This window comes from Microcaecilia unicolor, chromosome 3 (assembly GCF_901765095.1).
Source record: "Microcaecilia unicolor chromosome 3, aMicUni1.1, whole genome shotgun sequence".
NCBI lineage: Eukaryota > Metazoa > Chordata > Amphibia > Gymnophiona > Siphonopidae > Microcaecilia > Microcaecilia unicolor.
Window position 1 is genome coordinate 169,283,602 of NC_044033.1, and position 15,372 is coordinate 169,298,973.

The 15,372-nt window shown below is 47.1% G+C and overlaps 1 protein-coding gene across 2 annotated transcripts in view; it reads left to right on the plus strand.

Annotated features, from left to right (window-relative positions):
* Positions 1-12,916: 12,916 nt before the first annotated feature.
* STX11 (syntaxin 11) overlaps positions 12,917-15,372 on the plus strand; it is a 49,044-nt gene continuing 46,588 nt past the window's right edge. The window contains exon 1 of one of the 2 annotated variants that reach the window (XM_030196566.1): positions 12,917-13,130. The gene's annotated coding sequence lies outside the window, so the exon portion shown is untranslated. Of the gene's footprint in view, positions 13,131-13,156; positions 13,193-15,372 lie in introns of those variants that run through there. The other variant, XM_030196567.1, reaches the window with a different exon arrangement.

The following is a 15,372-nucleotide window of genomic DNA, read 5'->3' on the forward strand; positions in this document are numbered from 1 at the left end:
ATCTACTACCCTTTTCTGCTCAGGGTGACCTGCTTCTCAAAAGGCAAACAGTCAGGTCTCACCAATCAGGCTATTTTCATACACATCTTTATTCCAGCCTCTGGGGCACACTTTTAGCTTAAAACACTTTCACAAGCTTAAACAGTTCTTCCAGCTTAACCATTTCATTTCTTCCTACTCAGTGCAATCTTCCATTTTAAACATTTCTTCTTGCACAGTTCAATATCCATAGATTTCTTCCCCCTGAGCCCTCTCACACAGGCATTTGGGCTCAGTACTAACTCAGTCCCTGGACACACAGTCCCTCCTTGTAGCACACAGCTCTAGACACAGTCCCTCTTCACTGTTCTAGACACAGTCTTTTCAGCTGGGACACCCAGTACCTCTACCCCCAGTCCAAAGGGCACAGCCAGTACTTCTCATGGGGATCCCCCTGCTTCAGTTACCAGCCCTCTTCTTCAGCTGCCAGCTCTCCTTTCCTCCCTCACAACTCAGGTGGGGTCTTAAGTGGTTAATGGCCAAACAGGACCCAGCCCATAACCTGCCGCACCTGTTTCCACCTCCAGGACTCTCCCCGGTCCTAGCGACCTCCAGCTATACCTCCCCTTACTGGCTCCCTATAGTGACTCACCCAGCCCTTCTCCATGGACATTTTAGGGGGAACAGCGCCCTCTAGGGGCCTAACCAGGGTAGGACAGCCTCTTCCTTCTCACATACCCCCACCCTTAAGATATTGCTGCTCCCTCAAATTTCTTCCTTGAGGAGCAGCAATTTCCTGACTCCCCTAACTCACCTCGGGGTCAGGTTCCTTCTCTCCCCTGTTACTTAGGAGGGATCCTCAGGAAGGCTTTATATCCCATGGTTCGCCTTACCACAAAGGCTCTGCTTTGCTCTAGGGGACCTTGTTCTGTAACCCCTAGAAACTCAAAGATCCCTAATCTTTTCTTTCTCCGCCTTCCTAAGCCTCGGCGTCTAATCTCTTCCCCTACTTTCCTAGCCCATGAGTACACCCCCTTCTTCACTGTGGGTTTCGGGCGTGCTTTCCTATGGCCGGGGTTCCTTACCCCACCAGGGCAACTTCTAAGCCTACCCTCCTGTTGTCTACCACCCCGGGCTGTACTTCTACGCCCACTAGGCCCTGACTGACCTTTGTGGGTTGTGTGTAGGGTTCTAAGTCTCCTTTTCCCTGAGACTTTTAAGTGTTTCCTATTCCTCCCTTTTGGACTAGGATAACCACTTTTAGCACAAGACTCCCCCCCGCCTCTGGGTGATGTAGCCTCCTCCTGGCACCCTTCCTGAGCCGGTGTCCCCTGCCTAGGAACCATTTCCTCTCCCGACTCTACTGTGTGGTATCTGGGCCCTAGGATCAACCCTTTCTTCTGGGGCCCGAGCCTTTCCCTCCCCTGGGCAGCCTCTTCCCTTTTCTGCTTGCCCTTCTGGGGTTTCTCACACTCCTTAAATTTCACCCCACCCCTCCGTGTGGGTTTAACAGGGCCCTTCGGACTCTCCCTATCCTGGCCCCTACTCATGGACAGGAGTTTACTTAATTTAACACCTCCTGGGTCATTCTGACTCTCCCTATCCTGAACCTTACTCATGGGTAGGAGTTGACTGACCCCTCCTGTCACTCCTTCCCCTTGAGCTTTTACTGTAGGGCTACAATGCAGGAGTGGGCTTCCTGAAGCTCTCTTAACCTCCCTTGCCCATCCTGGAAGAGCACATCAACTGCTAGGGTCAGCACTCTGCACTTCTCTTCCATGGCCTCCCTGCATCTTTCTGCCCTTTCTGTGGTCTCTTTGGCTTGCTGTCTCTCTACAGCCCACTCAGCTTGGGTCTGCTGCAAGGCCACCATTAACTCTACCACAGCTCTATCATACCCCTGCTGTACTTCCCTCAGCTGGCTTTCCTGCTGGCCCTGTAATTCTCCCAGCCAAGCCTTTACCTGGGTTAAACTCCCCCCTCAGCTCTCTTATAGCTGTGTGCTGTAGTTTACCCATCTCCCTAATATTTTCCCTCAGGACCTCCTGCTCTTTATGCCACTCCTGGCGAGCCTTCTGGAACTCAGCTTTAATTAGGGATACCCTCTGCTCCTGGTCTTGTTGCAACTTGTCTGTGAGGTCCCTTATCTCCTGTTCATGTGTGGACTGCAGCTTAGCTAATTGGGTCTCTTTTGAGACTTGGGTCTCTTTCAAGGTAGTTGTAAGCTGGGCTACTTCTGCTTCCCTTTCCTCCCTTAGCTTAACTTCTGTGCGCAGCTCAGCCCTAACCGTGGCTAGCAGTATCTCACAGCCTCCCTTCTGCCTAAGGGACTCTGCCAGTTTGGCCTCTAAGGCCTGCCTTGAAACAGCCATCTCTTCCTTACAAGCTGACTCGAATAGGACCCACTTCTGTTCATTCTCCCTCAAACTATTCTCCATCACCTTCTGGGACGCCTCCTGCTGCTGCTGTATATGGCCCACTAAGGTTACCATCAGTCATTGCTCCGGGTGCCTATTGACTTCCCCCGGTTTACCTAGGGCCTGTAATTCCCCTTCTAACTGCCAGACATTCTCTGTAAGGGATTTTAACAGCGGGTTCTCATTCTTTTCCCGGGCCTCCCAGTATTTCTTCCTTGGGGCAACACACCCTGGTTCCCCACCCCATGGAAATACTGCCCGGTCCTCACCGTAGCATGGGCAGCCTACTTTATCTTCAGCTGTCTCACTCCCCTGCTCACAGTGTACATTGACTTCCCCTCCACAATCAGGACTACTCTTTATCCTGTCACCTGGGAAGTTCTCACCTGGGCCTACACCCCCTTTCCCTTTCCTAGAGGGTTTACCCTTCTTACCAAGACTTTCACTATCCTGCAACTGGGGCTTTCTTCCCTTGTCCAGGCACCCATCCTCCCTCTTGGCATTTTTCAGGTTTGTGGCCACCCCTCTCCCTGGGACATTGGGTGCTTTCCCTGCAGCGGGTTCCTCCTGACCCTCTTCCCTGCAGACACCTCTTTCCCCTCGGGTTCCCGGCCTACCCATGCAGTCTGCCCCTGAGGAAGGGGTTACCACCCGATTCCCATGGCCTTTGGGCTTCCTCTTGCCTGCCATGTCACTTAATCCCAACCAACTGACTGTAGGATTTCCTATTTCCTCCCAGTCTCCCAGTTCATCCTCTGAACTGCCTACTGCCAGACACCACTCTCCAACATGGCCCATTTCCCCACCTTGGTCACACTCTAGCTCAATCACTTCTCTTTTTCTCCGGGTCCTGTCTTCCCCAGACACCCCTTCAGGCTTAAACAATGTCCCAACAGTCTCTGAACACAGTCCCCCTCCAAGTCCCAGAACCTGGATCATGGTGTCCAACTCTGCCATGTCCATTCCTTCTGCTGACGACTTGGGCTCCGGCTCCTCGGCCCTCTGGACTTTTCTCTTCGGTCTGAACCGTCTCCGTCCTCCCATGGCTGCGACGTCCTTCTCGACCATCTGCTGGGATGTAGCCTGCAACACAAGAGAGATATCCAAGTGCGGACTGTCTGTTTCCCTGGTCCTACACTTGCTCTACTTCTTAAACTCGTACCAGAATCTCCACAAGAACAAGCCTATCATTTACATGAACTGCTCTTCTCTCAGCTTACTGGATCCTCCCTCGCCTCCCCCCTAGGTACCCTTTACCTGGGTAGGCGAGTAAAGCGCCTTTGCTAGTGTTGGCCCCCTCGACGGGCTTCTGGAACCACGACCTCTGGAACCTCCAAGGGCACCTCCATCTCACGCCAACCAGTGTTGCCAGGTGGGCGGTTTTCCGCGACCCGCCGCGGGAAATTTTTGCCCGCGGCGGGTTGCGGTTTTTTGGGCGGCTTTTTGGGTTTCTGTGTGGTTTTTCGGGCGGCTTTTTGCCTTTTTCGGCCGCGGGGGGGCGGGGTTAGTGACGTTTTTTGGGCGGGGTTAGTGACATTTTGGGCGGGCTGATGACGTGGGAGGCGGGGCCGATGACAGGGGAGGCGGGGCCAGTGACGGGGAGGCGGGGCCGGTGACGGCAGGGCCGGTGACTGCGGGGGTGATGACGCGGGGGTGGGGGTGTCAGGGGCGGGGTTTGTGTTTGGGCGGGTTTTGGGCTGGTTTTTGGGCTGGATTGGGCTAGAAAAAAATTTTCCACCTGGCAACCCTGACGCCAACCCCTCTTCTGGTCTGATCTGGAATCCAACTGCTCCCACGTGGATGTTCAGTGCAGATCCCACCACTGCCACCAATTGTGAAGATGAGGCTATTGTGATGATGAAGCTCCCACCTCAGGATCCCAGATCCCTCTTTCACTCAGGGTGAGCTGGTTCTCAATATGCAGATTTTATGCAAATTAATCTACTACCCTTTTCTGCTCAGGGTGACCTGCTTCTCAAAAGGCAAACAGTCAGGTCTCACCAATCAGGCTATTTTCATACACATCTTTATTCCAGCCTCTGGGGCACACTTTTAGCTTAAAACACTTTCACAAGCTTAAACAGTTCTTCCAGCTTAACCATTTCATTTCTTCCTACTCAGTGCAATCTTCCATTTTAAACATTTCTTCTTGCACAGTTCAATATCCATAGATTTCTTCCCCCTGAGCCCTCTCACACAGGCATTTGGGCTCAGTACTAACTCAGTCCCTGGACACACAGTCCCTCCTTGTAGCACACAGCTCTAGACACAGTCTCTTCATCTTGGACACACAGTCCCTCTTCACTGTTCTAGACACAGTCTTTTCAGCTGGGACACCCAGTACCTCTACCCCCCAGTCCAAAGGGCACAGCCAGTACTTCTCATGGGGATCCCCCTGCTTCAGTTACCAGCCCTCTTCTTCAGCTGCCAGCTCTCCTTTCCTCCCTCACAACTCAGGTGGGGTCTTAAGTGGTTAATGGCCAAACAGGACCCAGCCCATAACCTGCCGCACCTGTTTCCACCTCCAGGACTCTCCCCGGTCCTAGCGACCTCCAGCTATACCTCCCCTTACTGGCTCCCTATAGTGACTCACCCAGCCCTTCTCCATGGACATTTTAGGGGGAACAGCGCCCTCTAGGGGCCTAACCAGGGTAGGACAGCCTCTTCCTTCTCACACCATGCATGAGACTAAAAACATTAAAGGAAAGAATAATGGATGATACTAGGAAGAAAGTTATGTGCTGGATCCATGCTGAACGCTGTTCTATGAAGGGCACGCTTCTTTATATAACAGCACTCAGCGCTCAATTTTTTCAGCATAAAATTTTTGGCAACATTTACTGAATCACCTCCTAAACGTCTGAAAAACAGAAAATAATAAAAAGTTTTTAAAGTGACTGCAGTATTTGAATGTCAGCAGTTGCTTTCATCATTTTTTTTTTCAACTAACACTAACACCACCCGAATTGCAGTTATTTCAACCAGTTCTAAAATTCTCTGTGAAAGACCTGAACCTTTTGGTTTGAACTGCAGAGATACTACAGGTATAGGGGGAAAAAGTGTTGAATGAGCTTAGCCTACATCCAGTACGTGATTTAGAAATGGGAGTAGTAGTGGTAGTGGTGAGGAGGGGGGGTAAGATTAAGCATTTTTAGTATCTGCAGCAGCAGCTTCAAAAAGTCCACCTACACTCACCCAATATGCTACAGGTTTCTTGCTCCCAGCAAGCCTCCTTCGTGGCCCTTATGGGGGCAGAGTGTGTCTGATCGCTCCTTTGGCCAATCACCCACCCTTCCTAGAACTGAGTCAGCCTAGGATTTCCACGCTTTTGCTTTTTCTTGTAAATGAGGATGGGTGGGTGGGAGGACGAGGGCAGCAGCTGTTTTCAAAAACTTCCCAATCTCTAAGGAACAATGAGGCAGGACAGTACAGTTCAATCAAACAGAACAAACAACAACTAGTTAATGGGCTAAAAAATAAACTACTCCCATACTCTTTAGCTTCAAAGCATGAAGCCAAAATAAACATTCAATACTTGGGGAGGAGGGACAGATGAACATAGGGCCGGTGTTAGGGGGTGGCAAACAGGATAACTGCCCTGGGCCCCCGTGCCACAGGGGTCTCCCAGGCCTGACTCCAGCTGAAGAAATAGCCTGCAAGCAGGCTTTGGGGCCCTTTCTCCAGTTTCTGCCCTGGGCCCCTCAATGTCTATCACCAGGCCAACATCTGTCTGGGGAAAAGGGTAGAAAAGTGAATGAAACAGTTAAAAAGATAAATTGGTTCAGAAAAAGAAAGAGAACCAGCCTACTTGTGTTTGGTTTGAGTGGGGAAGTCTACTGTTCTTACTACTTGTTAAAAGAAAGGCAGCTCTGGCAACAACCTCCCCCCCCCCCCAGCTTGATACTGGGTAATGGTCTTTTTCTTCTTGCTTTTACCGGCACAGGCTCAGCAGTCTAGGGGAAGAGCAACTGTCACCAGGGTTGCCAGGTGGAAAATTTTTTTCCCACCCAAACCAGCCTAAATCCAGCCCAAAACCCGCCCAAACTCAAACCCCGCCCCTGACACCCCCACCCCCGCGTCATCACCCCACCCCCGCCGTCATCAACCCCGCCCCCGCCATCATTGGCCCCGCCTCCCCCGTCATCGGCCCCGCCCAAAACATCACTAACCCCGCCCCCCCGCGGCCGAAAAAACGCCCAAAAAACCGCCCAAAAGACCAAAAAGCAGCCCAAAAAACCGCAACCCGCCACGGGCAAAAATTTCCCGTGGCGGGTCGCGGAAAACCGCCCAATTGGGCGGTAAAACCGCCCACCTGGCAACACTGACTGTCACACAACCGAGTGCCGGCCTACTTCCTTCCGTTCAGCAACCACAGCACAGCACCCCCTGCAGGTTATTTCTTCTGAAAGGGAGTGCGAACTGCTACATATCTGAACCATGGAGGCTACATCCTGAAGGAGGAGGGCTGAAGGTCCAGGCGATCTATAAAGCCCCAAACTTTTGTGTACACAAGGAAAACTGTAGGGGAGCAGAGAGGGACTAAGGCAATGTGTAATTTAAACAAGTTGAGTGTAAGGCAGTGGTGTGCTGGTAAATGTTTAACAACAGGCTCTCTCCCCGGTCCCCCTCTGCGCCCCCCCATCCCCTTCTGTGCCCCCCCCCCAAATTGCAGAGCTTACTATAGCCGGGGAGAGAGCCTGGGGGGGGGGGGGGGGTGACAATGCATTATCCAGGAAAAAAAAATTAAATGATCCCAGGTTCCAATCTAATTCATGTTTAATGTGGGATAAAATGCCATAAATAAGTAAATAAATATAAACTTTTAATGTTGAGCACCTGATTCTCAAAGTGAACATATTCCAAACACTATAATGAAAATAAAATGATTTTTTTTCTACCTTTGTTGTCTGGTGACTGTTTTTCTGATCATGCTGGTCCAGTATCCGATTCTGCTGCTATCTGTCCTCTTAACTCTGTTTCCAGGGCTTCCTTTCCATTTATTTCTTTCCATTTCTCCTTTCTTCTTCATTTCGGGTCCTCAACTTCTGCCTATTTTCTTCATCCATGTGCAGTTTTTCTCCTCTCTTCCTTTTCCCTCATCTCATCTCCTTCCTTCCTCACTCTTCTCTCCCCTCCATCCATGTCCAGCATTTCTTCTCTCTCCCCTCCTCTCCCCTGCCTGCCCTCCATCCACCCATGTCCAGCAGTGACCCTCCTCTCCCCTGCCCTCCATCCACCCATGCTCAGGGACTCCCTTCTCTCCCTTGCCACCCCTCCTGCGTTGTTCACCGGCGACTTCTCCTCCCTCCCTCCGGGTCTGTCCCTCACTGACCTGACTCTTCTAATTCTTCGGCGGGGCAGGCAGTCTTGCCTGCCCACTACCAGCGCTGACTCTCCCCCTGCCGGTTCGCGCTTCAAAATGGCCGCCGAGACTTCAGTAGAAGTCTCGCAAGGCTGCCTCTGGAAGTCTCGGCAGCCATTTTTAAATTGCAAACCGGCAGGGGAGAGTCAGCCCTGCCCCGCCAAAGAATTAGAAGAGTCAGGTCAGGGACCGGATCGGGCGGGCGGGAGGGAGGAGAGCCAGCTCGCAGTGGGAAACAACCGGCTCGCAAGTCGGTACAAAATGTAACAACCGGCTCTTGCGAGCCGGTGCGAGCCGGCTCCAGCACACCACTGGTGTAAGGTGTGCATCTGGGCTGTTGTCACATTTCATGGTATTATAGTTTTTACTAATGGACCTATTATCTTAAATATTTAGCTTTTTATTTGAAAGCTTTTCATCCTTTTTTTTTTTTTTTTTTTGCTTAAGAAGGAAGGTGCAGCAAGAGTGTGAGAGCTTCTACCGGTCTTACTATGTGCCTTATTATGAAATACCTGTGAAGCTGTTCTAACGTAGTCTACAGGACTTGCTTAACTCAAACTTTAAGTCTATAACATTGTGATTTTCACTTTTCAAGATGAAATAAATACTGATAATCCACAAACTAGCAACTTGGTGACACCAAGCAATTTAAAACACTTCTTTTGTTGCCTAATTTAAAACATACAAGAAATGTCACACTTACTGATGTGATGAATTCCCAAAATATTCCCAGGATTGGTACCTCCTCCACCCTCTGATAATATGTAATGTAGACTATTAATACAAATCGAGTCATATGTCATAGTTTCATAGTGCAGTATTTTACTACTGGTAACTCTTGTGTTACAACCTCATAATTCCAATGCATCCTCAGAGACACCAAGGGTGGCCCATTGCAAAGAGTGAGATTCACCACCACAGTGAGTGAGGTTCTCTAGTGGTGTATCCACGGTATAAATTTTGAAAGATCAGCATATTTTGTATTCTAAATGCAGTGGAGGCTCTAAGGCAATAGCTTGGGGACCCTGGCACAGAGGATAAAAGTCTTGCATCTCCTCTCTCCACCCCCCCCCCCCCAATGATCCAATATATCTCCCTCTCTCTTAATGCCTCGTTCTACCTTCAAATTTGTGCTTAGCACTAGAGGACACTGGCAGAGTTAGCACTTCACACATGCTGCCTGCAACTGGCCCAAGAGAAGCCTTCAAAAGTAGTGCCGGGAACCCCCCAATCAGAAGGGAGGGCACTGACAGAGCAGATAGAAACTGAATCCTCTGAATGAGATAAGGATCCTAACAAGAGACTTAGGCTCTAATACTCTCCTGACTGACAAAATTGGTACCAGGAACACAGTTTTCAGAATAAGGTCAGCAGGTGGCAGGCAAGCAGAGCGAGGCTGCAGATCTGGGCAGGTGGAAAGATAGCAACTTTTTTGTCTTAGTTTATGCGGAGGGGCATTTTCGAAAGAAACATCCAAGTTGCGATTTGGATGTCCTTGCAAAATCCAGGGGCGGGAAACCCGTATTTTCAAAAAAAGATGGACGTCCATCTTTCGTTTCAAAAATACCGTCAGAGACGTGCTGGTTCAGTTTAATTAAGTTGCATATTGGAATAAGGAAGATAACTCCAATATAACTATTTTACATTTTCATTGTAGGACATTTTTTACTTTTTTACTTGAAGGTGTATACCCATTTATACCCCTTTTCGGTATGTATACATTACATTTGTGAGCATGGTTTTGTCCACCACACAACTGAAAAATTCACATCAAAAAAAGTTTTTTCAAAAAAAAATTTTTAAACAACTGCATGTAACACTATTTTTGGCACGGATATTTATGTTTCTTTCTCCACATCTCTTTGTATATGTTTTTAATTTCTGTCTGAATTTTATTATATTTGACAATTATTATAGTTGGTTTTTAACATATTTGTGATGTATGAGATTTGTTTTATAGTTATGATTAAATCATAGATTGATTTTTTTTTTTTAGTTCCAATATTTTTATTGTGTTTTATAAATGATAACAAATGGCTAAAATAAAGCAATTAGCCAGCTTAACAAATTAACAGTAACAAGCATCAGCATACATGTTCAAGTTAGGGCAAGTCCGGGATTATTTCGATAACAGATCATAATCATAAGTCACAGGAGTAATACATAATTTAAATTCTGACAAAGGTTATTACGTAGTGAGTTTAGTAAAGGAGACCATATTTTGTTGTACTTAACAAGTGAGTTATGTTTTTCAGCCGCAGCATTGATTTTTAATTATTTAATGTTATAGATGGTTTGAATATGTTTTGATATTTATGTACATATAAATGTTTTTCTATGGAATGGTTATATGTCTATGTTCTTATTTTATAGTTCTACCCCTGACGCAGCCTGACGTGGCCATGTCGGGTGTTGTTTTAATAAACTACTTCTTTTTATTTGGTCTGCTTTTTCATTTGTTTATCTCACTTCAGTCTTCAAAACTTTTAATAAAATTCTTTATTAACGAACATCCTCCAGTTTCTGGCATCCTTGGTCGCTCTCCCACTTTTTGCTTTCTTCTATCTCACTTCAGTAAGCAGATCTGTGCCTTTTTTTCATATTATTATGTTATACATTATTTCTTTTTGTACCTCTACTTCTTTATGCTCATATTCAGTGGTTCCATTCATTTAGACCCCAATGATCAAATCCCCCGCGTTGTCCCGAACAGTGCTGGAAAATTAGCAGTGGAACAACTCGGGGAATTAAAGACCTCATGATCAAAACTTAATAGCATGTAAATTCATGTGTACTATTAGTTTTGATCATGGGGGTACTGCTGCACAGGAGGATTGAGCCTAGGCATGCGCCCAAGGCACAATCCTCCCGCAGAAGTTCTTTGACAGGTCCAGGCTGTCAAAAAAAAAAAAGCCTAGACCTGTCAAACAAGAGGTCTCCCCCCACACGCAAGGAGCTGGAAGTCTCCCCCCCAACCCCCCCAGATGGGCCCAGTGGCCTTTACCATTCCCCCCCCCCCCCCCCCGGACACAGGGTGAGGGGAACTGCAGGTCTGGCAGACATCCAGCCCAACATGAGGGCACAGGAGGTTGAGGTCCTGTGAACCACTAGGCCCTCGACACGAAAACTAACTCCCTGGTGGCCCAGTGGGCAACATACCCCCATACCCTACCAACCCTGGTGGTCTAGCAGCTCCCTCACCCCCCCCCCCCAGTAGCTTGTAGTGATGGAGGAGAGCGTAACACGTCCTCCTACTTCCTTACGCCAAGCCCCCTCCCTGCCCGTCTTCAAGTCTTTGCTTAAAGCCCACCTCTTCAATGCTGCGTTCGGCACCTAACCCTTACCGTTCAGTGAATCCAGACTGCCCCAATTTGACTGCCCCTATCGGACCGACCGTTCACTTGTCTATTAGATTGTAAGCTCTTTGAGCAGGGACTGTCTCTCTTTGTTAAATTGTACAGCGCTGCGTAACCCTAGTAGCGCTCTAGAAATGTTAAGTAGTAGTAGTAGTAGTACTTCCAGCGCCACCTCCAAAATGGCAGCACCCTGCCCAGTACATCCTCAGATGTGCTGGGCGGGGTTTCCATACCATATAATGGAGAAGCGTCCTTATATGGTAGAAATGCCCTACCCAGTGCATCCCCATTTTGGAGGTGGCGCTGGAAGGAGGAGGGAATGCTACTCCTCATCCATCACTACAAGGTATGGGGGGGGGGGGTGGTTGAGGGAGCCGCTACACCACCAGGATGGGTGGGGAGTTGGGGTATGTTGCCCACCAGGGAGTTATTTTTTTGTGTCAGGAGTTAAGAAGGATAGAGCTCCACCAGACCTCCAGCCCCCCGTGTTGCTGTCCAAAGGGGGTTTGGACACCTAGGCCACCAGGGCCTCAGCCATTGGGGGCTCCAGGGGTCCATTGGACCCCCAGGACTGATGGTGACAGCCCTGGCTGCCTGGCTTAGATGGGGAGGGGGAGACAGATCTTTTTTCTAACGCCAGCTCTGAGCTGTAGTAGGGTTAAGGTGCTATTCTGCTTGTACAATCAGAGTGCTTGTTCTCTGATCATACAGGCGGAATACCGCAGAGCTCATTTAAATCTAATTTAAGTGAGTTGTGTGGTATTCCCTAGTACAGGCACTGTAGACCCCTCTGATCATTTGTGCGATGGTAAATACGGGCGCTAGTCCCAAATGAGTGACCTCTAGCGCCCGCATTTACCTTTGATCATCAGGTCCTTAGGGCCCCTTTTACTAAACTGCTTTAGTGAATCCTGATGCAGCAAAAGCTACACAGTCCATTCAGTTTGACTGGGATTCCTCGCATTTGCTGCATGGGAACTGCTAGTGTGGTTTAGTAAAAGGGGCCCTTAAATTGCTACACTCATTATACATGAATAAAATTGAGTGATTGCCTTTTAATCTATTTTAAAACATGGAAACATGTTAAAAAATGCAAAGACTAAACTGATACATTTTTTATTGAACTAGGTTATCAGTAGAAATCAAACAAAACAGTCTGACAGGGTGGGAGGGTCAGACTGTCAAAGTAATGCTTGGATGTCTCACTCATATATACTATCTGCTACCACATTTGCTTATTTCCGATCTGACGACGAAGGGCAACCTTCCAAAGCTAATCAAGAAATGTATTAAGTTATGTCCAATAAAAAAGGTATCATCTTATTTTCTTTTCCATGTTTTATTTTGTTTGATTTCTATTGATTACCTTTAAAAGTGGACTAACACGGCTACCACACCTCTCTACTTTCATGCATAAGGTAGATCTTCTATTTAGTTTGCTCTTCTCCCCTCCCCCTATCCCCAGACTGCCCTTAACTACCCGCCTCCAAGTCTATGCATACATTTTATGCTTAAATTTATTTGTAAAACAGGTGCATTATTTAACACTTACCGCTTTTGTGGCAAACAGCACTGTGCAACAAAGTCCTACCAGTCCTCGCTTCAATAATTCAGCGCAGCCCACATCAGAAGTCATCCTGATCTAATTTTTTAAAAGGCGTGTGGGTTGGGCGACCGCCAGTCCCCCACGTGTAGCGAAGTGGCTGCACGTGGAGATCGCCGTACGCCTGCGCCAATAGATCAGGGGGACCCCGATGCTGCTGGCACGTGGATGTGTCAGTGTGTGAGCCTCGCTGTATCAGCCCGGGTAGAAAGAAGCAAGTGCGGCTGCGCTGAATTATTGAAGGGCGGAGGAGGCGGTACCTACTTCCAAAAACCCCTTTTTCTGGCTTTTCGTTCTTTGATGCAGCTTCATGTTTCCGACAAGGCGGGATGTCTCGAAGGGAGAAAAGTTGTGTCATAGAGGACGAAGCACCGGAGAAAGAAAGCTGTGGGATTGTTGATGTGCGATCTCAGGTATGAGCTTGGCGGGGGTGCCAGATCGCGGTCAAGAACAGTGGAAGACAGAGGGAGAAATGGTAAATCATGAAGCGAAGAGAGACCGGCCCCCCGATCGCATGTGAGGAGGGACGCTCAGCGTGTTGAGAGTGTGAGGGCAGCCGAATTGTCACATAGAGGCGTATTTTCTAAGGCACTTAAACTTACAAAGTTGCATACTAACCTATGGAATTTTGTTAGTGCAACCAGCCCCTTGCCGTTTTTTGCGTTCTCCCAGTCTATTTATTGAATTATTCCCAACCCTGTTTTCGAAGCCTTCACATCCGATTTTCTGATCTTGCAAACTACTGACTTGACAACGATACTTAACCATCATCGAGCTACATTGAAGATTCTTCTTCCTTAATTTAGATTGCGAAATAGACATACTGCTTGATAAGCGCCCGAAACAAAAGCGAAGATAACTTAACCTAAACCTTTTCGTACCACTTTTAAGTTAAAAGTTTTAATGCACAAAGGTTGATTGATTTGTTATCATTTATGGAAAATCCGAAGTGTCAGTGCTTTGGGCATGGCATCTTCTTTCCGCTGGGATATTGGTTATGCATTTATCACTTAGTCAAAGGCGGGGGGGGGGGGGGGGGGGGGTGTAATTTTTGAAAAAAACTGCATTACCATCCCTTGCTAGGACCCTGAAACTTTTGACTGTGGTTGTGGTCAGGTTTACTGCTAAATGAGTCATAGTCATGGTAGCTATGAAATGTTGCTTTATAGAACAACTTGTATAAGAGCAGAGGACGTTAACCCAGTCCAGTTTAACTCTGTTTTCTTCTTAATGTTACCCGGAACAGGCCCTTCATGGTTGTTGTTCACAGTACCCCCTTGATTATCCCCTTCAGGAAGTCAAGTCTGGTTTCAAATACTGTATAGGCATGCACTATCCTTAGTTTTGTTTTACTTTGTGAGCGTGGTTGAAGACCTTTATATATTCAAATCTATCTTTTCCTCTTTAAAAAAAAAACGGGTTATAAAAGCCAGGGAAGGTTTTCAAAGTTTTAGAGGGTTGTTTATTTTTATTTTATTTTTGCATACAATCCCATGCTGTTTGTAGTTGTCTTATTATGGATGAGGTAAGACCCTGCACCCTTTCCTTTAAAAATACTTAAGGTAAGAGAAATGGGACTTGATATACCGACTTTCAGAGGTTTTTGCAACTACATTCAAAGCGGTTTACATATATTCAGGTAATTATTTTGTACCAGGGGCAATGGAGGGTTAAGTGACTTGACCAGAGTCACAAGGAGCTGCAGTGGGAATCGAACTCTGAAGTTCCCCAGGTTCAAAGTCCACTGCACTAACCACTAGGCAACTACTTAAGGCAGTATTTTTTTTTTTTTTGGGGGGGGGGGGGGCGGCATTAGTTCATGTGCAGTTACATTAATTATTTTCTATAGTAGTTTTTGGCAGTTCTGGTTTTAACTAACTGAGAATTAACGTTTTAGTTTTAGATAAAGGATTTTTGGTAGGCATTAATCACATTGGACAAAAACATGTTTACATTGTTTACCTTATGTATTCAATTTTTCTCTGATAGAGCAGTAATGATAACATTATTCTTTTTGCAAGTAATCTTTGTTCATTTTGTTCTGGTTCCTTCTAGTGAAGCCTTTCTTTTTCAATACTGTTTTGAATGGTGTAGCAATATCTTTGTTGAATCAACTGATTGTAAGCTTACATTTTTTCAACTATGGCTCTTTTTTTTAATGTTATTTTAATGTTGTGGAGGGGGCATTTTCAAACGGATATCCAAGTCAGAATAGAGACATCCAGCTCATAACATCCAAAATGGATGTCCATCTCGCATATATTTTCCAACAGGAAATATGTCTGGATTGGATGTGTGAGACAGATGTCGGTGCGCTGAGGACGTCCAGTATGAATAACCATTTTATAAATGGGAACATCCAGTGGCAAAAAAGGAAGGGATAATGATATCTGTCTGACAGCATTCTTAGAAGAATGGCTATACAGAAATCTCTCAGAGCAAAGGGGTAGCCTAGTGGTTAGTGCAGTGGCCTTTGAACTAAGGGACCCAAGTTTAAAATCTCTCTTTAATTTTTTTTCTTATTCTGAGCCCTCCAGAAACAGAAAATACCTACTGTACCTAAATATATAAGCCACTTGTAAGTGGTATTTTACTGTGGACTTGAACCTGGGTCCCTTGGTGTAAAGTCCACTGCACTAACCACTAGGCTACCCC